We start from the raw sequence: 25758 nt of genomic DNA, 5'->3' as shown, positions 1-25758 counted from the left end.
TAAGAAAGATTATCACATGCGTATCGGTATTATCTGTCTTATGAAAATGCATTCCTTTCATTACCTTTTACTTTTTAAAATGAACTCAAATTGTGGATATTGTTAGTAGAATAGATTCTAATAATATAATGATCCAGTGTGTTACACTGGCCTGCTAAGCCTGGCCTGGGGGATTGTGCACATAGCCCTTTCAGTGCTGGAGGTGTTAATGACGGAAGTGTTGGAGCTGTGTGGGATAAGTGAGTGAATATCTGTAGGGGGTTTTAGCTTTTCCTTTGCAGCTTGATCTCTACATTCCTCTTGTAGGCCCAGAGCTTACATAAGCAATAAATGATTGCTTATGCTTTATAAAGAAATCTCATTAAAATGAAAGCTAAAGATTTGTATATATCTTGTACCATAGAAAATGACTTTCTTTGTATTTCAAGCCCACAAAGTCTCCAAACAAATCTCATTAAAATAAAAGCTAAAGTTTTGTATTTATCTTGTACTATAGAACATGACTTTCTTTGTATTTCAAGCCCACAAAGTGTCCAAAAGACGCACTACATGATATAAGGAAGATTATCACATGCATATCGGTATTATCTTTCTTATGAAAATGTCTCTCAATAATAAAAATACAATGTGTGATCTCCTGTCCCAGCCTGGGGAACACTGAGGCTTTCTCTCAATACTAATAATACAGTGTGTGATTTCCTGTCCCAGCCTGAGGAGCAGACTGTGAGCCTGTCTCTCAATAATAATATAGTGTGTGACCACCTTCTGTGGTCTGTTTCAAATCCGCCCGCGATGAGACACCGAGGAGAAATGAAGAGCCCCAGTCGCGCTAGAAAATCACCCGGGAAAGAGACTTTCAATGTAGGAAAAAAAAGTCGTTAGTAACAGACATAATATGTTTGTTTTGTTTTTTTAATCGCTGCGATGTGTGACTAAGCTCATACGACTAAGAGTTGCCCCCTTTGTCTAGATCTGGTAACCTGCTCGTCGCTGGTGGGCCAGATCGTGTCCCCCGTCACTACACTGGGGCATTAAGACCCTCACAGACCGCAGGGTGAGTGCCCCCTGCTGGCCCCACTGAGAGGTCGTATCCCACCTCCTCCGCTCTCTGCGAAAAGCAGTATCTTCAGGCCCAGACATCCCACCCCTGCCACTCTCTGCGTAAATAAGTATCGTCAGGCCCTGACATCCCACCCCTGCCACTCCCTGCGTAAAGAAGTGTCGTATGGCCCTGACATCACACCCCCACCACTCTCTGCGGAAAGCACTGTCGTATAGCCCTGACACCCACCCCTCCACTCTTTGAATAAAGCAGTGTCGTAAGGCCCTGACATCCCACCCCCGCCACTGTCTACGTAAAGTCTGTGTGGGTCCTGATGCCCCAGTATAGTGACGGGGGACACTGGACTGTAAACAGGCACCGTCCTTCGGATGAGACGTAAAACCGAGGTCCTGACTCTCTGTGCTCGTTAACAATCCCGGGGTGTTTCTGGAGAAGAGTAGGGGTGTTACCCCAGTGTCCTGGCCTGATTCCCCCCCTGGTCTTGACCCATCATGGCCTTCTTATCACACCCCTCTCTGAACTGGCTCCATCCCTCTGCTCTCCTCCCCACTGAGAGCTGCTGTGTGCTGAGCGGACTGGAGCATCATCCAGGTGGGGGCTGCACACTGGGGGGGGCTGGAGGGGATCCCCCTGACCTGGGAGGAGCTCTGAGTGGAGAGTCCAGACTTATTAATTATTATTATTATTCGTGCTGCACTGGGTTTCAGTTCTGGCAGTGAGAGGGGGACTCTGTAATCAGTACAGATACTTATGACTGTATAATAATACACGATAGGAATGGAAAACAGGGTAGCGCTGTAGTCCCTTCGAAACGTTTTGAACTGCCAGAAGAAGTTTTCACAACCCGGACTCGTGAAGGTACAGGTCTTCTCCCATCGTCCGGAGCAAGGTGTATGGTGTCCTGGTGATTTCTCCCGTTTTGAACGGAGTTTAATGTCTTGTTTCTACTTTATTAGAGAGAGGCACTGAACATCCTGTGATGGACTGGTGTCCTGTCCAGGGTGTGTGTGTGAGTGTGTGTGTGTGTCCTGTGATGGACTGCTGTCCTGTCCAGGGTGTGTGAGTGTGTGTGTCCTGTGATGGACTGCTGTCCTGTCCAGGGTGTGTGAGTGTGTGTGTCCTGTGAAGGACTGGTGTCCTGTCCAGGGTGTGTGTGTGTACTGTGATGGACTTGTATCCTGTGAAGGACTGGTGTCCTGTCCAGGGTGTGTGTGTGTCCTGTGATGGACTGGTGGATCACAATATTAATTCTCCTCCTTGATTCCCTCCTTTATCGCCAGAGTGAAAGCGGGACACGGCAGTAAAAGCTCAGCCCTGCGGGTGGTGGTCCTCTCGGCCACACGGGGGCCTCACACAGGCCGTTTCTGTAGCGTGAAGTTGTGTTTTTTTGCGCGGCGGTCGGTGAGGGGCGAAATTTTATTTATTTTTTTCCCACGGTTTGAAACAGAAACAGCCGGGTGGTGTTGTAGAGAGGTCGACGTGCCTGGTTTTCCTCGTCTGCGAAGCCCGGTTTTTTTTTTATTGGGGGGGGGGGGGGGGTCGTGAGGTCCCACGCAGCGCTCGGAAAAGAAAATGGCGTTTCTTTTCCCTGCAGGACGGGGGGGACTTGTGTTTTTTGGACATGGCGTGGCCCGAAATTTACGCCCTTAGCGCTAGAGGGGGGTGGATGTTGGTCTTTCTTTGATTTTGGGGTCGGGGGGGTGCTAATTTCACTGAACCAAACCCCACGGAAATCCGTGTTGGACGTGGGGGTGCTGAATGCGCCCTCGACGTGATTTTGTCTTTAAATTCAAGTGCAGCTTTTGTAACCCTTGGGCCGGAAACACCTGGACCCGTTTCCTCTGCCTGTCCGAGGTGGCGACTACCGGGGTCGTACAGGGACACCCGGCTGGCCGCTGAGAGTTGGAAAAATAAAATGTCCCAAAAAAAAAACAACAACCGTGAAAAATGTCGGCCATTTTTGTTTCGCGGCCGAGACGTGAGCGCGTCGGGGGCGACGTCACGGGGGTGTCACAATGACACACTGTAGAGACACACTGTAGAGACTGCCCAAGGCCCCTAGTCTCGACACGACTGGGCTGGGCTATTTGGTCAGAGCTGTCTCGGAGATGAGCAGTTTGGCGTCTTCACAGGTCACACCGGTCAGGCCGAACCCGGACTGGCAGCGGGAGAGATCCCGGCCCAAGTCCCGGTGCTTTTCCGTAAGTCTGACCCGGTCGCCTTCCGCGAGACTGGAACGGCCGCCCTGTGGTGGGCCCGGTGCCCCACATCTACCCTACAGCTCCCCCCACTGACCCCTAAACTCCCGATACCCTAAAGCTCCCCCCACTGACCCCTAAACTCCCGATACCCTACAGCTCCCCCCACTGACCCCTAAACTCCCGATACCCTACAGCTCCCCACACTGACCCCTAAACTCCCGATACCCTACAGCTCCCCTCACTGACCCCTAAACTCCCGATACCCTACAGCTCCACACTCTGACCCCTAAACTCCCGATACCCTACAGCTCCCCCCACTGACCCCTAAACTCCCGATACCCTACAGCTCCCCACACTGACCCCTAAACTCCCGATACCCTACAGCTCCCCTCACTGACCCCTAAACTCCCGATACCCTACAGCTCCACACTCTGACCCCTAAACTCCCGATACCCTACAGCTCCCCCCACTGACCCCTAAACTCCCGATACCCTACAGCTCCCCACACTGACCCCTAAACTCCCGATACCCTACAGCTCCCCCCACTGACCCCTAAACTCCTGATACCCTACGGCTCCCCCCACTGACCCCTAAACTCCCGATACCCTACGGCTCCCCACACTGACCCCTAAACTCCCGATACCCTACAGCTCCCCACTCCGGCCCCTAAACTCCCGATACCCTACAGCTCCCCACTCTGACCCCCACAGTCCTGATGGCCGAGAGGTCTCTGCTTGCTGTAGTGATTAAGTGAGCTCTGTGGACCTGACCTCTGTCTTGTGTCCTCATTTCCAGCGTCTCCTAGTGGTCCGGCATTTCACACGACCTGAAGGTGAGATCTGGGGAGGAGACAGAGCACCCCCTAACACCCCTGAGCTGGGTTACAGGGTAAGACAGCTTCTTACTGTTGGACACACCTGTTCACACTCTTACTGGACACACTGGACACACTCGCCTGTCCGGACTATTACTGGACACACTGTACACACTCACCTGTCCAGACTCTTACTGGACACACTCACCTGTCCACACTCTTACTGGACACACTGTACACACTCGCCTATCCAGACTCTCACTGGACACACTGTACACACTCACCTGTCCACACTCTCACTGGACACACTGGACACACTCACCTGTCCAGACTCTTACTGGACACGCTGGACACACTCACCTGTCCACACTCACCTGTCCAGACTCTTACTGGACACACTCTCACTGGACACACTGTACACACTCACCTGTCCAGACTCTTACTGGACACACTGTACACACTCACCTGTCCAGGCGTAGTCTCTGCTCCTCATCCCCCCTGCGTTGTGTCTCCCCCTCTCCCCGCTGGACAGAATCCTGTGGTGTCTTCTTGTCTCCCCGAGCTCGTCCAGAAGCTGGAGAGGGCGGCCGAGCTGCAGCTGGAGCTCCCGGGGTCGCCCGGCTCGTCCCGCTCGGGCTCGCCCGGCTCGTCCCGCTCGGGCTCGCCCAGCTCGTTCCGCTCGGTGTCCCCCCCTCCTCGCCCGAGAGCCCCCTCCGCTCCCCGCCCCCAGCCCCCCCCTCCGGCCCCCTCAGGCCCCTGACCGCCCCGCCCCGCCGCCCCCCCTTCATCCTCGCCATGCCCCTCGAGCCCCCCCTGCTGCCCGGGGCGGTGCCCCTGCCCCTGCCCCCGCCCGTCCTGCCCCCCATCGCCCGCCCGGCCCCGCCAGGCCCCGCCTGGGGCTCCCCGGTGCGGAGGGCAAGGAGAGAGGCTGAGATGTCTGACGAAGCAAGTGGGACAGAGTCTGTCCGTCTGTCCGTCTGTCCTTCTGTCCATCTGTCTGTCTGTCCGTCTGTCCGTCTGTCCTTCTGTCCTTCTGTCCTTTTCTCTGTTCATCTTTCCTTCTGTCCATCTGTCCTTTTCACTGTCCTTCTGTCTTTCTGTTCGTTTCTCTGTCCATCTGTCCTTCTGTCCTTCTGACTTTCTGTTCTTTTCTCTGTCCATCTGTCCTTCTGTCCATCTGTCTTTCTGTCCTTTTCTCTCTTTCTGTTCATCAGTCCATCTGTCCTTTTCTCTGTCTTTTTGTCCGTCTGTACTTCTCTCTTTCTGTCCTTCTGTCTGAGTCTCTCTTTTTCTCTGTGTCTGTCCCTCTCTCCCTGTCTCTCTCCCTGTGTCTTTCCATGTCTCCCTGCTCTCTGTCTGTCCTCCGTTGTCCCAGCTGGGTCTCTCTCCCTGTGTCTCTCCGTGTGTCTACCTGTCTGTCTCTCTGTCTGTCCTGCGTTGTCCCTGCTGGGCCTGTCTCCTCTGTTCTCTGCCTTCAGCTCTGTTCGCCGATGCCCCGCCAGCCCGTCTCTCTCTCAGCCTGTCTCTTGACTTGCAGGAGGAAGAGGAGGTGGAGACAGCTCCTCCGGCAGGAGAGAGGAAGGAGGTCAGTGCTGGTCCCACCCTGCCTCCTGTCCTGTCTGTCCCTGGGTCTCAGTGTCTCTCTCTCTTTCAGCCCTGTCTGTCAGTCTGTCTGTCCCTCGATCTCAGTGTCTCTCTCTCGGCCTGCTGTCTGCCTGTCCCTGCCTCTCTGTCTCTCTCTCTTTCAGCCCTGTCTGTCAGTGTCTCTCTCCTCCTCCTCTCTGTCCTCAGTGTGTCTCTCTCCTCCACCTCTCTGTCCTGTGGTCTCCAGGCAGTGTGTCTCTCTCCTCCTCCTCCTCTCTGTCCTGTGGTGTCCAGTGGGTCAGTATTAGTGGGCTACACCCAGGCTCACTCACTGCGAGTGTGATCTCAGCAGAGTCTCTGTGCTCTTGGGACACTTGACTCACCTGTCTCTCTCTTTCTCTCCCTGTGCTGTCCCTCTCCTGCCCCCTCTCTCCCTCCTCGGACTCCAGCTGGAGGAGGTCCAATCAGCATCTCCTGTGAGACAGAAGAAAAAGAAGGTGGGTAATGCTCTGATCCTCTCTTTACTCCTGTCCAGTGTCCAGTCAGTGTCCAGTCAGGGTGTCTGTATGAACCCCTCTCTCTCTCAGTGCAGTGTTCATGTCCTGGAGTGTCTAGTCAGTGTGTCTGTTTGAACCCCTCTCTCTCTCAGTGCAGTGTTCATGTCCTGGAGTGTCCAGTCCGACTCTTAAAGTGACTCTCCTGTCTCTGCTTCAGAAGCGCTGTTGCGTCTTTTTGAAGTCCCTGAGCTGCGTGTCAGTGGAGACAGAAGATCAGGACGAGCCGATGGAGGCGGCGGAGACCGTAGCTCAGGAGAGGAAGAGCGAGGGAGAGGAGGAGCAGGCTGCCGGGAAGGACAAGAAGAGGAAGAGGAGGTGCAGGTGAGCAGACAGGGGGGCTCCGCCCGGTCATGTCTGTGATTCAAGGGGGAGTCTCCTCTTGCTGTTTGATGTCATGGTGACGTCTGTGTCTGTGTCCCTCACACCTGCAATAACAATATTCTTTCCAGGTTCCTTTCCTGGTTCTGTGCCTGCTAAGATCTGGACTGGACTGGACTGGACTGCACTGGACTGGACCGGAGCTGAGGGACACCAGACGACAGGACTGGAGCCTAGGGACAATAGGCTGGACTGGACCGGAGCTGAGAGACACCAGACTGGACTGGACAGGAGCTGAGGGACCCCAGTCTGGACTGAAGCTGAGGGACCCCAGACTGTGCTGGACCGAAGCTGAGGGACCCCAGTCTGTGCTGGACCGAAGCTGAGGGACTCCAGTCTGTGCTGGGCCGAAGCTGAGGGACAACAGACTGTGCTGGACCGAAGCTGAGGGACCCCAGTCTGTGCTGGACTGAAGCTGAGGGACCCCAGACTGGACTGGACCGAAGCTGAGGGACACCAGACTGGACTGGACTGGAGCTGAGGTGCCCCAGACTGGACTGGACTGGAGCTGAGGGGCCCCAGTCTGGACTGGACCGAAGCTGAAGGACCCCAGTCTGTGCTGGACCGAACCTGAGGGACCCGAGACTGTGCTGGACCGAAGCTGAGGGACCCCAGTCTGGACTGCACTGGAGCTGAGGGGCCCCAGACTGGACTGGACTGGAGCTGAGGGACACCAGACTGGACTGGAGCTGAGGGGCCCCAGACTGGAGTGGACTGGAGCTGAGGGACACCAGACTGGATTGGACTGGAGCTGAGGGACACCAGACTGGACTGGAGCTGAGGGGCCCCAGACTGGAGTGGACTGGAGCTGAGGGGCCCCAGACTGGACTGGACTGGAGCTGAGGGACACCAGACTGGACTGGACTGGACTTTTGTAAAGCATCAATAAAAAATTTTTCTTAAAAAATCTGTTTAGCTTTTGGTTTCCCCCCCCCCCCCCCCCCCCCAGGGTTGCTGCTGGGAGAGGTGTGAGTGGGGCCAGCAGGGGGCACTCTCACCCTGCGGTCTGTGTGGGTCCTGATGCCCCAGTATAGTGAAGGGGGACACTGGACTGTAAACAGGCGCTGTCCTTTGGATGAGACGTCAAACCGAGGTCCTGATTCTCTGTGCTCATTAACAATCCCGGGGTGTCTCTGGAGAAGAGTAGGGGTGTTACCCCAGTGTCCTGGCCTGATTCCCCCCCTTGACCCATCATGGCCTCCTTATCACCCCCCTCTCTGAACTGGCTCCATCCCTCTGCTCTCCTCCCCACTGAGAGCTGCTGTGTGCTGAGCGGACTGGAGCATCATCCAGGTGGGGGCTGCACACTGGGGGGACTGGAGGGGATCCCCCTGACCTGGGAGGAGCTCTGAGTGGAGGGTCCAGACTTATTAATTATTATTATTATTCGTGCTGCACTGGGCTCCTGTCCTGGCAGTGAGAGGGGGACTCTGTGATCAGTACAGATACTTATGACTGTATAATAATACACAATAGAAATGGAAAACAGGGTAGCGCTGTAGTCCCTTCGAAACGTTTTGAACTGCCAGAAGAAGTTTTCACAACCCGGACTCGTGAAGGTACAGGTCTTTTCCCTTCATCCGGAGCAAGGTGAGAGGCCACCCCCTCGGGGCGCAGTTTCCCCGATGCAACCCCCCACCACCACCCAAAACGACACACACTTCTGTGACGATTGGGAGACCCCGGTTCGACCAGCCCCTGTGGTGGAGGAAACGACCCGCTGGAGAGAACACGCAGACTCCACACAGAAGGGTCACCTCGGCATTTATTCCAACAGCAAAACAACACCAGAGAGAAACGGTCTCCGAAAGAGAAGCGTACACCGGGAAAAACACGACGGGGTCATTACAAATGGGAATAGGAGTTCTTTTTTTCTTTTCCGGACGTCAGTTGGATCGTGTCCTGGTGATTTCTCCCGTTTCGAACGGAGTTTAATGTTGCGTTTCTACTTTATTAGAGAGAGGCACTGAACTTTGGGGAACGTGACATCCACCCAGTATTACTAGTAGGTTGATAAATATAAATGTTCTTTCCCCCCCCGTATTATACCTTGCGAAATATAACGATGGCCAACTCCTTAAGTCGAAATTTAAACCCTTCTCACGCTACAAGACAGTCCGTCAACATCGCCGCGGCCCGAAGCGCGACCTTCGGTATGACGTTGGCGGAGAAGGGGGTAGGGTAAGTACGTCACAGCCGGGGGAAGCCCCTATCACATGAGAGGGGTGCGGCGGGCGACGAGCCCCAGGGGGCGAAGAGAAGTTGATTTGCGTGGGGTGTGGAAACACTACACGACCGGGCAAGCGAGCCGTTTTTTTTTTGTTTTGTTTTTTCCAGAACATCAGAACAACCGCAGAGATGACCATCGATCCACCTCCAGACGTTTCCTTTTTCATCCTCTTTGGCCCCCAAAATAAAAAAAAAAACTGGGATCCATCGTGGCGTTGCCAAATTAAAACGTCAACCACTTTTTGGGCTTTCGTGCTGTCCATGATGAAACCGTCATGGTTGTGTAAGCATACGTTACGTCACAGACCGGCGGCGCTCGGACGTGAGGAGTGTCGTTACGTTTTTGAAACGGGCATGTCAGACAAGATCTCTGACAAGATCTCTGAAAAACCCAAACCTGTAAGATTCAATTTCAATTCAGTTTTTTTTATATAGCGCCTTTCACAACAAGAATGCCCCAAGGCCCCGAACAAAGGAGTTGTTCCACACCCCCGCCACCCTCTGTGTACAGTAGAGCCCCCTGTACTGACTGGAGGAGCTCACCCAGCTGTGTCTGGAGAGAAGCCGGGGTATCGGCTTCAACCACAGGGCTGGGCGGCTTGTTCCCCACCCCCACCCCCTTCTGTGTACAGAAGAGCCTCCTGTCCTGACTCCAGTAGGAAATGTCACCTGGAGGCAACACACCGGCTTCTTTTAACAGATCACCTCGGGAATCGGGAACAACGGAGCTGTGTGCGGACGTCTGTACGGAGGGGTTCAGCACGGGGGGGCTCCGGGCTCGGGTCTGGACCCGGGGGGGGGGGACTGTCTGTGTGGAGTCTGCATGTTCTCCCTGTGTTCTTCGGGTCCAAAGACAGGCTTTTGGGCTAATTGGCTTCTGGGAAAACTGGCCCTGGTGTGTGTTTGTCCTATGATGGAGTGCTGTCCTGTCCAGGGTGTGTGAGTGAGTGTGTGTTTGTCCTGTGAGGGACTGGTGTCCTATCCAGGTTGTGTGTGTGTGTGTCCTATGAGGGACTGATGTCCTGTTCAGGGTGTGTGAGTGTGTGTGTGTGTGTGTCCTGTGAGTGACTGGTGTCCTGTCCAGGTTGTGTGAGTGTGTGTGTCTTAGTGTCCTGTGAGGGACTGGTGTCCTATCCAGGTTGTGTGTGTGTGTCCTGTGAAGGACTGGTGTCCTGTCCAGGGTGTGTGAGTGTGTGTGTGTCCTGTGATGGACTGGTGTCCTGTCTAGGGTGTGTGAGTGAGTGTGTGTGTCTGTGTGTCCTGTGATGGACAGATGGTACCAAGCCTGGACACCCATGAGACACTGGCTTCCTCAGAAGACTCTCACGGAGGGCACACTGTCCCTAACCCGGGTTCAGAAGAAACTACCGTGATCTATAATTCCTGCGCCTCGGAAGGGTTTATGACGTCTATGTCCGCCGCCCGCGCCCGTGGACCGGCGGTTTGGCGTCGCGCTCCGCAGCTCGAGCTTCGGTGCGAGGCAGGGCGGGAGGGAGTCGATGTGGCCTCGGCGCCATCTTTGCTGGTGAGTCAATTGTGACCGTTGCGGTACAACAAACCATCAATCAAGCTTTTCCCACCCCGTCCAGTATTTCTGTCTCGGCCCACGTCCCTTACAATCGACAAACTTTAAAAAAAACAGTAGCCCTTCGCAACATTACACGCCATTTTTTTATTTTAAACGTCCGCTAGATACGCAGGTGGCTCGATACCTGTCTTATCCTCGCCGGCGTCTTTATACCGGCAAGTGAATTTTATTTGGGGTCCCTCAGAATTGTGACAGAAATGTCAGTGAACCACAATAAAAAACGAAACTTTTTTTTAAAGGCGGTGAATGGATTTTTTGAGTAACCGTGTAGCGACTAACGTAAGGAAAAAAAAGTTGTCTTTCCCTACGAAGCCGTTTTGGTACAGGACTTTCTTTAAATATCAGTTGTGCATAGCGTTTTACAAAAAGTTGATGATGATCTTGGAGATAATTGCAAAGGAAAATTGAGATAACTACCAAAACATTACGTGTGAAACGACAGGACAGAACTTTGAACCCACAAAGAAACAAAGGTATGAAATATTGCCTCGTCATGGGGGGTTGATAATTGTAGTAAGTGTTCCTAATTTTCGTAAAGAAATGTATATTATGGGAGTCACACGTGAGATTTAGTGTATATACGTTTCATATTGTGCATATATACGGGGTTAAAAAGTGGAATGAGTATGATTATAAACTCGTGTGTCCTATAATCAGATAATTTTTGAACAAGCTTTGATTAGACAGGTGAAAAACAACATCAGATCCTTTTTTTAAATATATTCTCACATCTGAATATCAGCTTCTCCCCTCTGGCCAACATTTCAGGGCTCCCAGGTGTAGATCCCAAATTGAAACAAATATTAATTTGTTACCCAGTTAAACAGTTAATAGAAGTGAGTGACCAGGGTAAATAAAGGTGGGTCAGTGTAAACTGTTTATTCTGGACCAGACTTCGTCATGTGTGATATGTCATGACTTCTTATATTAAGTTTTATCTTTATATTTAGTTCTACATGTGTAATAGATGCGATGTGTGTCCATAAAAAGGTTTCTCCAGGGGAAAATCAAGTTGGTTTTAAAACCGTGTTTCCTTTTTAGGGTACGTTTGCATTCCAAGTGTGGGGTTTTTGCCTTTTTATCATATTTTGGATGTGAATCCGTGGTATTTTTGCTGAGACAAGTTGCCTTTCTTATACGCGGAGGGATCTGCTCGTGAGATGTCCGCTTGGTCCATTTCTAAGCTCAGTATAAGGTGTAGAAAGCATGACTGTCATCATAACCCGCATCTCACCCAGGTGTGGAATAATGTTGTGACTATTGCTTCAGCAATAACATGCTGATTGCATGTTTCTAGATGGGTATAACAGAGATCTCAACTACTGAGGGGCCTTATTAATAAAGTCTCCACAGCCGAAGCGCTGTGTCTCTTTTCAGCTGGCGATAAACCTTTCCTCGATCCTTTGCGGACTTGTAAAACTGTTCCTGATCAGAATAAAAAACGCTCACGCTAATACACAAGCACCCGTGTCTCGCCAAAGCTGACAAATAAACAGACGGACAAGCCGCACTGCACGTGTGAACAGGGGAATGAGCGAGCGAGCGGGGATAGGGCGCCTCCTGCGCTTAAAAGCTTACAGCACCTGGTATTCCCAGGCGGTCTCCCATCCAAGTACTAACCAGGACCATCCCTGTTTAGCTTCCGAGATCAGGCATGCTCAAGGGGGTGTGGCCATAAGCGAGAGCAAGGCTCGCTGGCACCCTTCTTATTGAGAGGACAGCTCCGTCACCTCTTTTACGACGCTGCTTTTTTTCCCTTGCGTTTTTCTCTTCTTCCCACGTTCTCGCTCTTCACTGCCTTCGTCCCGCTCTATTTCACTTCAGCCTTTCACTCTTGCTTCCTTCCAATGAGGACGGAGCTGCGGGAGAAAGGGCGCTATAGAGGATCGCTGTGGAGAGCTGCTGCTGTGCTTTGACATCTGAGCTCTGTGGAAAACGATCTCAATACAATTCTGAAAAACGCGACTCTCCGAACGCCAGCCGAACAAGTCTCCGCAGCCGAAGTGCTGTGTCTCTATTCAGCTGGCGATAAACCTTTCCTCGATCCTTTGCGGACTTGTAAAACTGTTCCTGATCAGAATAAAAAACGCTCACGCTAATACACAAGCACCCGTGTCTCGCCAAAGCTGACAAATAAACAGACGGACAAGCCGCACTGCACGTGTGAACAGGGGAATGAGCGAGCGAGCGGGGATAGGGCGCCTCCTGCGCTTAAAAGCTTACAGCACCTGGTATTCCCAGGCGGTCTCCCATCCAAGTACTAACCAGGCCCATCCCTGTTTAGCTTCCGAGATCAGACGAGATCAGGCGTACTCAAGGGGGTGTGGCCGTAAGCGAGAGCAAGGCTCGCTGGCACCCTTCTTATTGAGAGGACAGCTCCGTCACCTCTTTTACGACGCTGCTTTTTTTCCCTTGCGTTTTTCTCTTCTTCCCACGTTCTCTCTCTTCACTGCCTTCGTCCCCGCTCTATTTCACTTCAGCCTTTCACTCTTGCTTCCTTCCAATGAGGACGGAGCTGCGGGAGAAAGGGCGCTATAGAGGATCGCTGTGGAGAGCTGCTGCTGTGCTTTGACATCTGAGCTCTGTGGAAAACGATCTCAATACAATTCTGAAAAACGCGACTCTCCGAATGCCAGCCGAACAAGTCTCCACAGCCGAAGCGCTGTGTCTCTTTTCAGCTGGCGATAAACCTTTCCTCGATCCTTTGCGGACTTGTAAAACTGTTCCTGATCAGAATAAAAAACGCTCACGCTAATACACAAGCACCCGTGTTTCGCCAAAGCTGACAAATAAACAGACGGACAAGCCGCACTGCACGTGTGAACAGGGGAATGAGCGAACGAGCGGGGATAGGGCGCCTCCTGCGCTTAAAAGCTTACAGCACCTGGTATTCCCAGGCGGTCTCCCATCCAAGTACTAACCAGGACCATCCCTGTTTAGCTTCCGAGATCAGGCATGCTCAAGGGGGTGTGGCCATAAGCGAGAGCAAGGCTCGCTGGCACCCTTCTTATTGAGAGGACAGCTCCGTCACCTCTTTTACGATGCTGCTTTTTTTCCCTTGCGTTTTTCTCTTCTTCCCACGTTCTCTCTCTTCACTGCCTTCGTCCCCGCTCTATTTCACTTCAGCCTTTCACTCTTGCTTCCTTCCAATGAGGACGGAGCAGCGGGAGAAAGGGCGCTATAGAGGATCGCTGTGGAGAGCTGCTGCTGTGCTTTGACATCTGAGCTCTGTGGAAAACGATCTCAATACAATTCTGAAAAACGCGACTCTCCGAACGCCAGCCGAACAATTCTCCGCAACCGAAGCGCTGTGTCTCTTTTCAGCTGGCTATAAACCTTTCCTCGATCCTTTGCGGACTTGTAAAACTCTTCCTGATCAGAATAAAAAACGCTCACGCTAATACACAAGCACCCGTGTCTCGCCAAAGCTGACAAATAAACAGACGGACAAGCCGCACTGCACGTGTGAACAGGGGAATGAGCGAGCGAGCGGGGATAGGGCGCCTCCTGCGCTTAAAAGCTTACAGCACCTGGTATTCCCAGGCGGTCTCCCATTCAAGTACTAACCAGGCCCATCCCTGTTTAGCTTCCGAGATCAGACGGGATCAGTTGTGCTCAAGGGGGTGCGACCATAAGCAAGAGCAAGGCTCGCTGGCACCCTTCTTATTGAGAGGACAGCTCCGTCACCTCTTTTACGACGCTGCTTTTTTTCCCTTGCGTTTTTCTCTTCTTCCCACGTTCTCTCTCTTCACTGCCTTCGTCCCCGCTGTATTTCACTTCAGCCTTTCACTCTTGCTTCCTTCCAATGAGGACGGAGCTACGGGAGAAAGGGCGCTATAGAGGATCGCTGTGGAGAGCTGCTGCTGTGCTTTGACATCTGAGCTCTGTGGAAAACGATCTCAATACAATTCTGAAAAACGCGACTCTCCGAACGCCAGCCGAACAAGTCTCCACAGCCGAAGCGCTGTGTCTCTTTTCAGCTGGCGATAAACCTTTCCTCGATCTTTTGCGGACTTGTAAAACTGTTCCTGATCAGAATAAAAAACGCTCACGCTAATACACAAGCACCCGTGTCTCGCCAAAGCTGACAAATAAACAGACGGACTAGCCGCACTGCACGTGTGAACAGGGGAATGAGCGAGCGAGCGGGGATAGGGCGCCTCCTGCGCTTAAAAGCTTACAGCACCTGGTATTCCCAGGCGGTCTCCCATCCAAGTACTAACCAGGCCCATCCCTGTTTAGCTTCCGAGATCAGACGAGATCAGCCGTGCTCAAGGGGGTGTGGCCGTAAGCGAGAGCAAAGCTCGCTGGCACCCTTCTTATTGAGAGGACAGCTCCGTCACCTCTTTTACGACGCTGCTTTTTTTCCCTTGCGTTTTTCTCTTCTTCCCACGTTCTCTCTCTTCACTGCCTTCGTCCCCGCTCTATTTCACTTCAGCCTTTCACTCTTGCTTCCTTCCAATGAGGACGGAGCTGCGGGAGAAAGGGTGCTATAGAGGATCGCTGTGGAGAGCTGCTGCTGTGCTTTGACATCTGAGCTCTGTGGAAAACGATCTCAATACAATTCTGAAAAACGCGACTCTCCGAACGCCAGCCGAACAAGTCTCCACAGCCGAAGCGCTGTGTCTCTTTTCAGCTGGCGATAAACCTTTCCTCGATCCTTTGCGGACTTGTAAAACTGTTCCTGATCAGAATAAAAAACGCTCACGCTAATACACAAGCACCCGTGTCTCGCCAAAGCTGACAAACAAACAGACGGACAAGCCGCACTGCACGTGTGAACAGGGGAATGAGCGAGCGAGCGGGGATAGGGCGCCTCCTGCGCTTAAAAGCTTACAGCACCTGGTATTCCCAGGCGGTCTCCCATCCAAGTACTAACCAGGCCCATCCCTGTTTAGCTTCCGAGATCAGACGAGATCAGGCGTGCTCAAGGGGGTGTGGCCATAAGCGAGAGCAAGGCTCGCTGGCACCCTTCTTATTGAGAGGACAGCTCCGTCACCTCTTTTACGACGCTGCTTTTTTTCCCTTGCGTTTTTCTCTTCTTCCCACGTTCTCTCTCTTCACTGCCTTCGTCCCGCTCTATTTCACTTCAGCCTTTCACTCTTGCTTCCTTCCAATGAGGACGGAGCTGCGGGAGAAAGGGCGCTATAGAGGATCGCTGTGGAGAGCTGCTGCTGTGCTTTGACATCTGAGCTCTGTGGAAAACGATCTCAATACAATTCTGAAAAACGCGACTCTCCGAACGCCAGCCAAACAAGTCTCCACAGCCGACGCGCTGTGTCTCTTTTCAGCTGGCGATAAACCTTTCCTCGATCCTTTGCGGACTTGTAAAACTGTTGCTGATCAGAATAAAAAACGCTCACGCTAATACACAAGTACCCGTGTCTCGCCAAAGCTGACAAATAAACAGACGGACAAGCCGCACTGCACGTGTGAACAGGGGAATGAGCGAGCGAGCGGGGATAGGGCGCCTCCTGCGCTTAAAAGCTTACAACACCTGGTATTCCCAGGCGGTCTCCCATCCAAGTACTAACCAGGCCCATCCCTGTTTAGCTTCCGAGATCAGACGAGATCAGGCGTGCTCAAGGGGGTGTGGCCATAAGCGAGAGCAAGGTTCGCTGGCACCCTTCTTATTGAGAGGACAGCTCCGTCACCTCTTTTACGACGCTGCTTTTTTTCCCTTGCGTTTTTCTCTTCTTCCCACGTTCTCTCTCTTCACTGCCTTCGTCCCCGCTCTATTTCACTTCAGCCTTTCACTCTTGCTTCCTTCCAATGAGGACGGTGCTGCGGGAGAAAGGGCGCTATAGAGGATCGCTGTGGAGAGCTGCTGCTGTGCTTTGACATCTGAGCTCTGTGGAAAACGATCTCAATACAATTCTGAAAAACGCGACTCTCCGAACGCCAGCCGAACAAGTCTCCACAGCCGAAGCGCTGTGTCTCTTTTCAGCTGGCGATAAACCTTTCCTCGATCCTTTGCGGACTTGTAAAACTGTTCCTGATCAGAATAAAAAACGCTCACGCTAATACACAAGCACCCGTGTCTCGCCAAAGCTGACAAACAAACAGACGGACAAGCCGCACTGCACGTGTGAACAGGGGAATGAGCGAGCGAGCGGGGATAGGGCGCCTCCTGCGCTTAAAAGCTTACAGCACCTGGTATTCCCAGGCGGTCTCCCATCCAAGTACTAACCAGGCCCATCCCTGTTTAGCTTCCGAGATCAGACGAGATCAGGCGTGCTCAAGGGGGTGTGGCCATAAGCGAGAGCAAGGCTCGCTGGCACCCTTCTTATTGAGAGGACAGCTCCGTCACCTCTTTTACGACGCTGCTTTTTTTCCCTTGCGTTTTTCTCTTCTTCCCACGTTCTCTCTCTTCACTGCCTTCGTCCCGCTCTATTTCACTTCAGCCTTTCACTCTTGCTTCCTTCCAATGAGGACGGAGCTGCGGGAGAAAGGGCGCTATAGAGGATCGCTGTGGAGAGCTGCTGCTGTGCTTTGACATCTGAGCTCTGTGGAAAACGATCTCAATACAATTCTGAAAAACGCGACTCTCCGAACGCCAGCCAAACAAGTCTCCACAGCCGAAGCGCTGTGTCTCTTTTCAGCTGGCGATAAACCTTTCCTCGATCCTTTGCGGACTTGTAAAACTGTTGCTGATCAGAATAAAAAACGCTCACGCTAATACACAAGTACCCGTGTCTCGCCAAAGCTGACAAATAAACAGACGGACAAGCCGCACTGCACGTGTGAACAGGGGAATGAGCGAGCGAGCGGGGATAGGGCGCCTCCTGCGCTTAAAAGCTTTCTGAATTCTGAGTACGTACGGGATCCTCGGCCTTGCGCTTATAACAAAGTCCAAGTCCCTTTGCAGACAACAGCAGTTGTCACATGATTGTCTCTGAGGATGTGCGACAATGGCCAAGGAGAGCCCCGATCTGAGCTTGCGCTCACTTTTTGACCAAGACACAGATGTGTGCTGATTGGTTGAGAGTTTGGCAGGCATTGGAGACCCACGTGGTATTACCACGCCCTGCCAGTCCCTGATTGGTTGATCAAGGTGAGATATGAGTCACTTACTCTTGACACTTAGGAATGCAGTCCAGATGTCCATTTGGCACTCCCTAGACAGATAGGCGCCAATGGATGACCATTGATCATGATAGCCAGGCTTAGCTAAGTGCATCCCCATCTGGGAGCTGTCCCTTATCAAAAGAAAACATCTTAAATCAGCCTGCATGAATACTTTCTCTGTGGCTGCACCACAGAGATGGAAGGTGAGATGGGGCCTCATTTAGGACAGCATACCACCACTTAATTCTGTCTTATTAACAAGCATTGCCGCTACAACGGCATCTCTCCTGTCAAACTTCCTCCTGACGTGTTTGACAGGATCTGGGCCGTGGTGAACAGTGGGAAAGACGCTCTGTGGAGAGTGAGGAACATGGGGCTGTTCAAAGGCATCGAGGTCCCAGTCAAGGCAGCAGGTAGCCTGGCCCTGTTCATCACCCAAGAGAACTATTACCTCAGAGATCTGTGGAGAGAAAGGAGGGAGGAAGCAGAAATCTGTGGGAAATAGAGAGCATAGGTCAATATCTCAAGAAACTGTGAAAAACATTATCATGTTTAAGTAAAGAATGTGATTTACACCAGAAAAAAAGAAATTGTTGCTATGTAACTGGTACCGTGTCAAAATGTAATGAGATGTGATCATATATACTGTTTTAAGTATGTATATTAATGTAAAGCTTTCTAATTTGTGATGTCCTGTATTCTTTTGTGAAAAGAAAATAAAGTTCTTAAAAAATCGATTCACCCAGGGCGAGGCTCGGCCATTGCACTCCGGCTGTGCTGACCCCTGCGAATTCCCCAAATGTGGGAATCTCGACTGCATAATTTCTGGTAGTGGGGGACTGCGTTCGCGCTCTCTCCTGATGTGCTTGGTCCAATATCAGATACGGAAGAGTTAGGACACCACGAGCTGCGATAGGATCCCAGTTCGAAAGGAGTCGATGCCACTGCTGGTTCCCGGTTTCTTTTAGTTAGAGGTCCGGAGAAGCATTTCAAGCTGGTTACACTACTCCTTCCGAACATTCATTCCCTTTTCAAAGTCAGTCGTTTTGCTGTTGTCTGCATTATTTAGGCTGATTATCGAGGTTAGCCTTTATTTGGTCATGGGGGCTTCGGTACTGTATGCTAATTCTCAAGACAGTTTCACCCGTTTTCTGATTGCTAGGTTCTGTACCAGTGCAGACATGTCAAACAGTGAATGGCTGTACCTCTATTGTATCCGTGCTCAATGAATGAAATCAGTAATAAATGAATATATGTATAGTTATACGAAAAACAAGTGGTTTATCGACTCATCTTCATTTGCTGATTTAGAGGCAGCTTCGATATTCGGGGGAGGCGTAAAACATGGTGCTGATCTTTGGAAAGCAGGAGGCAAAACTGACACGTTCTCATACAAGGAGCTGAAACCAGGCCACCTGGGTGAAGATCAGGTATCGTAACCGCTAGACCATATGGGAGCATACAGCCATGTTGTGCGTGCGTCATGTAAGCAAACTGTAATTGCTGCCTTCATGACCTGCTTGATGGAGAAAACACACAAGAGAGTTGGCACTCAGAGTGTCGAAGGGTTGATGTATACTAGGGCTCAGTTGAAATGCAGTGTCAGGACTTTTCCGACTAGTGTCACACAAAGAGAGTACATCCTTTCCTACTGGCCGTGTATGTCTCGGTAACTCGCTGTGATCGTATAGTGCTCAGAATTTGTGTTGTGGCCGCAACAACCCCGGTTCGAATCCGCATACTGGCAGAATAGGAGGAGTACTGCCTGACTGGATCGTTGATGAACGACAGAGGCCACTCCGACCTCCTCTTGGTTTTCTTCAATGACTTACTAAGGATCTTCTTCACATTCGCCCATGCAGGAGAAGCCAGTTACACCAAAGCAAATGCAGGAAAGTGCATTTCAAGCAGAGACCAGGAGGGACTTGTTTACACCGAGAGTGGTCGGAGAATGGAACAATGCGCCCAGCCCTGTTGCTGGAGCCGATTCTTGATGAGATCTTGGGCTCACTAAGAGGCCCCCGCTGGATGCTAATCTTTCTGTTGTTCTTGCAGGTCCTGCGCTGCTTTTGAGCCGACAGAGCTCGTCCTGGTCTGTCGGCACAGCCCAATTGCAAATGATCGGCTCCACGTACAGAAGGAACGTGCGTTTGGTACAAGAGTGCACGAAGGCACCGGAAATACATTGGGAACAAATGACCGGTCGTTCAAGACCTCTGTGAAGTACAGGAGCGTGCAAAACGAGGCTGTTTCCGCCCGGTCTCGAACCGGGGACCTTTCGTGTGTTAGGCGAACGTGATAGCCGCTACACTACGGAAACCTGCAGGGACTGTTGCTGGTGTCTTGCTTGTGTTTCGGGCTGAGAAAGGGACGCGTCACTTTAGGCAGGGGGCGCTGGAGAGAGGAACAAAGGGCGCGATGAAACAAAATGCCGAAACCCGGGATCAAACCAGGGACCTGTAGATCTTCAGTCTAACGCTCTCCCAACTGAGCTATTTTGGCGGTGCGGAGAGCCCACAGCCACCTGCTCCAGCCTTCCTGTGTTGCGGCATGAGCGCACCAAGAGTAGCGGGAGAGTGTTGCAGGAACGTCACTCTGAAGGAAAGCCACCCAGGTGCGCCCTCTGAGCTCTGTCCAGCGCATCTTCCTCGCATGGACTCCTGCCTGCGACGGGCAGGAAACAATTAGCAAGAACAGAACGACACCCTATGGGTGTCTCATGACCGCACCTTAGGTTGTGACACGTGCAGGTGTGAGGGGTTGCCGGGCTACTTTGGAGCAGAGCTTGGGCGGAGGGGGGGCGGGAAAGCAGACAAAGAGGTGACACCTCAAGGTCTGCACGATCACAGCTCTCCGCCGCCCCAGGCTTCCGCTCGATAAGCTACTGGACACACCCGCCCCTCCTCACACAGACCGTGGAAAAGCCCCCGAGTGGGAGGGCTCTCTCTTCCTCCCAGGAGCTCTTGGACACGACGCACAGACAGGGCGCGGGGAGCCGCCGCCTGCAAACACGGCTCCAGGCAGGACTCCACTCCGCAGGAGCCGCAGAGCAGAGGAGATGGGGGCAGCTTAGCTCCTGTGCAGAGACCTGAGGTGTTGTTGCTGCGGACGCTGTCTTTTCTGCACTCGGGGTAGGAGTGAATGTTGAGTTGCCCTTAGAAATGAAGCAGAGCACTTCAACGGCACGGGTGTGTGTGTGTGCGTGCGCCCTGGTGATTCTGGGAGACAGATCGAACCTGGGCTAAAAGAGAGGGGGCTTAGCCCTCTTCCATTTGCTAGTTCAAAGTTGTACAACCCATTTGTATCTGCTAGGTGGTGCAGTCGTCGTCCACAAAGAAGGCTTTGAAAAGCGTCAAAGGCAAGTCATTCCGAGTTGGTCGTCTGTGTTTTCCGTTCAGACGCGAAATGCTGAAATTTTCTCTCGTCTCCTCGGTTGTCATTTCTGCTCCGTAAAGGAATCACAGCACGCGTCGCCTTCCAGCACGCTGGGTCGGGACACGATGCCGGGGGTCGGAGCATGCGATGTCTTCCTCGTTAGTATAGTGGCAAGTATCCCCGCCTGTCACGCGGGAGACCGGGGTTCGATTCCCCGACGGGGAGTAGCTTTTCTCTTACCTCCTTAGAGAAAGGACTGCCTTTCACTTCTCTGTTTTCTAACACAGCGTCGTGCACCTTTTCATTGCTCTCGCTTTCGGAGCCTCCGCACGGCACACGACTCGACTTCAGGAAGCACATTGAAGTGAAAGCAGGAAGCGCTACGACATGCACTGTGCAGATCCCGCCACACTAAGAGGTGAGTGGGTCTGTTCGATGCACAAAGAACGCTTTGATAAGCGTCAAAGGCAAGTCATTCCGAGTTGGTCGTCTGTGTTTTCCGTTCAGACGCGAAATGCTGAAATGATCTCTCGGCTCCTCGGTTGTCATTTCTGCTCCGTAAAGGAATCACAGCACGCGTCGGCTTCCAGCACGGTGGGTCGGGACACGATGCCGGGGGTCGGAGAGAGCGATGTCTCTCAATAATAATACAGTGCGTGATCTCTTGTCCCAGCTTGGGGAACAGACAGTGAGCCTGTCTCTCAATAATAATAATACAGTGTGTGATCTCCTGTTCCAGTCTGGGAAACAGAAAGTGAGCCTGTCTCTCAGTAATAATAATATAGTGTGTGATCCACTGTCCCAGCTTGAGGAACAGAAAGTGAGCCTGTCTCTCAATAATAATAATACAGTGTGTGATCTCCTGTCCCAGACTGAGGAACAGTGAGCAGTCCTAATAGTTACCGCTTTCCTGATTTAGCTCAGCAGCTTTTATTTCGCCTGAAGCGCAAGCAACTTGTGAGAACAGGTTGGGTTTGCTGTGCTCAACTGGCTCGGCGTCTTCGTGTCGTAGCGCCGCAACGGTTTGTTTTCCTTCCTTCTCTTTTCAGCCCAGAAGAAACATTTTACTTGTTCCTTTTGTAGCCCACGCATGCCGACGCCTGTGTTGTGTTATGTTGTGGATTTTCTCCTTTTTGAATTTGTACTCCTCCTCCCTCTCTCTCCCTACCTCTACCTCTCCCGCTCTGTGGGGCCAGCAGGGGGTACTGCTGGCCCCACAGAGAGGGAGAGGTAGAGGTAGGGAGAGAGGTAGGGAAGGGAAAAGGGAGAGGTAGGGAGAGAGGTAGAGAGAGGGAGAGGTAGAGATAGGGAGAGAGAGGAGGAGTACAAATTCAAGCAGAGGCCTCAGTGGAGCACTGTCGTATGGCCCTGACATCAATCCCTCAACTCTCTGCATAAAGCAGTGTCTTATGGCCATGACATCCCACCCCCACCACTCTCAGTGGAAAGCACTGTCGTATAACCATGACATCCTACCTCCACCGCTCTCTGTGAAAAGCAGTATCTCCAGGCCCTGACATCCCACCCCCACCACTCTCTGCGTAAAGAAATATCGTCAGGCCCTTACATCCCACCCCCGCCACTCTCTACGTAAAGAAGTTTCATATGGCCCTGGCAACCACCCCTCCACTCTCTGCATAAAGTAGTGTCGTCAAGCCCTGACATCCCACCCCCGCCACTCTCTGCGTAAACCAGTGTCGTCAAGCCCTGACATCCCACCCCCGCCACTCTCTGCGTAAAGAAGTATCGTCAGGTCTTGTCATCCCAACCCCGCCACTCTCTGCGTAAAGCAGTACCTTCAGGCCTTGACATCCCACCCCCGCTACTCGCTGTGTAAAGCAATGTCGTTTGGCCCTGACATCCCACCCCCGCCACTCTCAGCATAAAGCAGTGAATTACGACCCTGACATCGCACCCCCTCCACTCTCTCTGAAAAGCAGTATCGTCAGGCCCTGACATCCCACCCACGCCACTCTCTGCCTAAAGCACTGTCGTATGGCCCTGACACCCACCCCTCCACTCTCTGCGTTAAGCAGTGTTGTCAGGCCCTGACATCCCACCCCCTCTACTCTCTCCGTAAAGCACTGTCGTATGGCCCTGACACCCACCCCTCCACTCTCTGCATAAAGCAGTATCGTCAGGCCCTGACATCCCACCCCCGCCACTCTCTGCGTAAAGCAGTATCGTCAGGCCCTGACATCTAACCCCCGCCACTCTCTGCGTTAACTCCTGTCATATGGCCCTGACACCCACCCCTCCACTCTCTGCACAAAGCAGTCTCAACAGGCCCTGACATCCCACCCCCGCCACTCTCTGCGTAAATCACTGTCATATTGCCCTGACATCCAACCACCGCCACTCTCTGCGTAAAGAAGTATCGTATGGCCCTGACACCCACCCCTCCACTCTCTGCATAAAGCAGTATCATCAGGCCCTGACATCCCACCCCCGCCACTCTCTGCGTAAAGAAGTGCCGTATGGCCCTGACACCGACCCCTCCACTCTCTGCATAAAGCAGTGTCGTCAAGCCCTGACATCCCAATGCCGCCACTATCAGCGTAAAGCAGTATCGTCAGGCCCTGATATCCCACCCCCGCCACTCTCTGCATGAAGCAGTGTCTTTATGCCCTGACATCCCACCCCTGCCACTCTCTGCGTTAACCCCTGTCGTATGGCCCTGACACCCACCCCTGCACACTTTGCATATAGCAGTCTCATCAGGCCCTGACATCCCACCCCCGCCACTCTCTGCGTAAAGTAGTATGGTCAGGCTCTGACATCCCACCTACGCCACTCTCTGCCTAAAGCACTGTAATATGGCCCTAAAACTCACCCCTCCACTCTCTGCTTTAAGCAGTGTTGTCAGGCCTTACACCCACCCCTCCACTCTCTGCATGAAGCAGTGTCTTTATGCCCTGACATCCCACCCCTGCCACTCTCTGCGAAAAGAAGTGTCGTATGGCCCTGACATCCCAGCCTCGCCACTCACTGCGTTAAGCACTGTCGTATGACCTGACACCCACCCATCCACTCTCTGCATGAAGCAGTGTCTTTATGCCATGACATCCTACCCCCGCCATTCTCTCCGTAAAGCACTGTCGTATGGCCCTGACATCACAGCCTCACCGCTCACTGCGTTAAGCACTGTCGTATGGCCCTGACACCCACCTCTCCACTCTCTGCATAAAGCAGTGTCGTCAAGCCCTGACATCCCACCCCCGCCACTATCTGCGTAAAGCAGTATCGTCAGGCTCTGACATCCCACCCCTGCCATTCTCTGCGAAAAAAGGTGTCGTATGGCCCTGACACTCACCCCTCCACTCTCTGCGTTAAGCAATGTTGTCAGGCCCTGACATCCCACCCCCTCCACTCTCTCCGTAAAGCACTGTCGTATGGCCCTGACATCACAGCCTCACCACTCACTGCGTTAAGCACTGTCGTATGGCCCTGGCACCCACCTCTCCACTCTCTGCATAAAGCAGTGTCGTCAAGCCCTGACATCCCACCCCCGCCACTATCTGCGTAAAGCAGTATCGTCAGGCTCTGACATCCCACCCATGCCACTCTCTCCGTAAAGAATTGTCGTATGGCCCTGATACCCACCCCTCCATTCTCTGCATAAACCGGTCTCTTCATGCCCTGACATCCCACCCCCGCCACTCTCTGCGTAAAGCAGTATCGTCACGCCATGACATCCAACCCCCGCCACTCTCTAAATAAATAAGTGTCGTATTGCCCTGACACCCACCCCTCCACTCTCTGCATTAAGCAGTCTCGTCAGGCCCTGACATCCCACCCCCGCCACTCTCTGCGTAAAGCACTGTCGTATGGCCCTGACATCCCAGCCTCGCCGCTCACTGTGTTAAGCACTTTCGTATGGCCCTGATACCCACCCCTCCATTCTCTGCATAAACCGGTGTCTTCATGCCCTGACATCCCACCCCCGCCACTCTCTGTGTTAACTCCTGTCGTGTGGCCCTGACATCCAACCCCCGGCATTCTCTGCGTAAAGCAGTATCGTCAGGGCCTGACATCCAAGCCCTGTCACTCTCTGCGTAAATAAGTGTCGTATGGCCATGACAACCACCCCTCCACTCTCTGCATAAAGCAGTGTTGTCAAACACTGACATCCCACCCCCGCCACTCTCTGCGTAAAGCAGTATCGTCACACCCTGACATCCAACCCCCGCCACTCTCTGAATAAATAAGTGTCGTATAGCCCTGACATCCCACCCCCGCCACTCTCTGCGTAAAGCACTGTCGTATGGCCCTGACATCCCAGCCTCGCCGCTCACTGTGTTAAGCACTTTCGTATGGCCCTGATACCCACCCCTGCCACTCTCTGCGAAAAGAAGTGTCGTATGACCCTGATACGCACCCCTCCACTCTCTGCATTAAGCAGTGCTGTCAGGCTCTGACATCAAAAACCCGCCACTCTCTGCGTTAACCCCTGTCGTATGGCCCTGACACCCACCCCTCCACTCTCTGCATAAAGCATTCTCATCAGGCCCTGACATCCCACCCCCGCCACTCTCTGCGTAAAGCAGTACGGTCAGGCCCTGACATCCTACCCCCGCCACTCTCTGCCTAAAGCACTGTCATATTGCCCTGACACCCACCCCTCCACTCTCTGCGTTAAGCAGTGTTGTCAGGCCCTGACATCCCACCCCCTCCACTCTCTGCGTAAAGCACTGTCGTATGGCCCTGACATCCCAGCCTCGCCGCTCATTGCGTTAAGCACTGTCGTATGACCTGACACCGACCCATCCACTCTCTGCATGAAGCAGTGTCTTTATGCCCTGAAATCCCACCCCCGCCACTCTCTGCGTAAAGCAGTATCATCAGGCCCTGACATCCCACACTCGCCACTCTCTGTGTAAAGAAATGTCGTATGGCCCTAA

At 52.7% G+C, this 25758-nt stretch overlaps 5 non-coding genes and 5 pseudogenes across 5 annotated transcripts; 2 read left to right on the top strand and 8 right to left on the bottom strand.

Moving 5' to 3' along the window:
• Positions 1-11985: 11985 nt before the first annotated feature.
• LOC148667060 (5S ribosomal RNA) lies at positions 11986-12094 on the bottom strand (annotated as a pseudogene).
• A 536-nt stretch (positions 12095-12630) lies between these two features.
• Positions 12631-12749, bottom strand: LOC148667059 (5S ribosomal RNA). The gene has a single exon (XR_015937238.1). It is a non-coding gene; the product is annotated as a 5S ribosomal RNA (ribosomal RNA).
• A 537-nt stretch (positions 12750-13286) lies between these two features.
• Positions 13287-13395, bottom strand: LOC148667058 (5S ribosomal RNA; annotated as a pseudogene).
• Positions 13396-13932: 537 nt separating this feature from the next.
• On the bottom strand, positions 13933-14051 carry LOC148667057 (5S ribosomal RNA; annotated as a pseudogene).
• A 537-nt stretch (positions 14052-14588) lies between these two features.
• LOC148667056 (5S ribosomal RNA) lies at positions 14589-14707 on the bottom strand (annotated as a pseudogene).
• Positions 14708-15244: 537 nt separating this feature from the next.
• On the bottom strand, positions 15245-15363 carry LOC148667055 (5S ribosomal RNA). Its single transcript, XR_015938195.1, has one exon. It is a non-coding gene; the product is annotated as a 5S ribosomal RNA (ribosomal RNA).
• A 536-nt stretch (positions 15364-15899) lies between these two features.
• LOC148667054 (5S ribosomal RNA) lies at positions 15900-16018 on the bottom strand (annotated as a pseudogene).
• A 537-nt stretch (positions 16019-16555) lies between these two features.
• On the bottom strand, positions 16556-16674 carry LOC148667053 (5S ribosomal RNA). The gene has a single exon (XR_015938194.1). It is a non-coding gene; the product is annotated as a 5S ribosomal RNA (ribosomal RNA).
• A 1505-nt stretch (positions 16675-18179) lies between these two features.
• On the top strand, positions 18180-18342 carry LOC148667052 (U1 spliceosomal RNA). The gene has a single exon (XR_015937533.1). It is a non-coding gene; the product is annotated as a U1 spliceosomal RNA (small nuclear RNA).
• A 2668-nt stretch (positions 18343-21010) lies between these two features.
• Positions 21011-21082, top strand: trnad-guc (transfer RNA aspartic acid (anticodon GUC)). Its single transcript has one exon. It is a non-coding gene; the product is annotated as a tRNA-Asp (tRNA).
• Positions 21083-25758: the final 4676 nt, after the last annotated feature.

The sequence above is a fragment of the Lepisosteus platostomus genome, chromosome 5 (genome assembly GCF_059453375.1).
Source record: "Lepisosteus platostomus isolate fLepPlt1 chromosome 5, fLepPlt1.hap1, whole genome shotgun sequence".
Lineage (NCBI taxonomy): Eukaryota > Metazoa > Chordata > Actinopteri > Semionotiformes > Lepisosteidae > Lepisosteus > Lepisosteus platostomus.
This window is presented reverse-complemented; position numbering and strand designations above follow the sequence as displayed.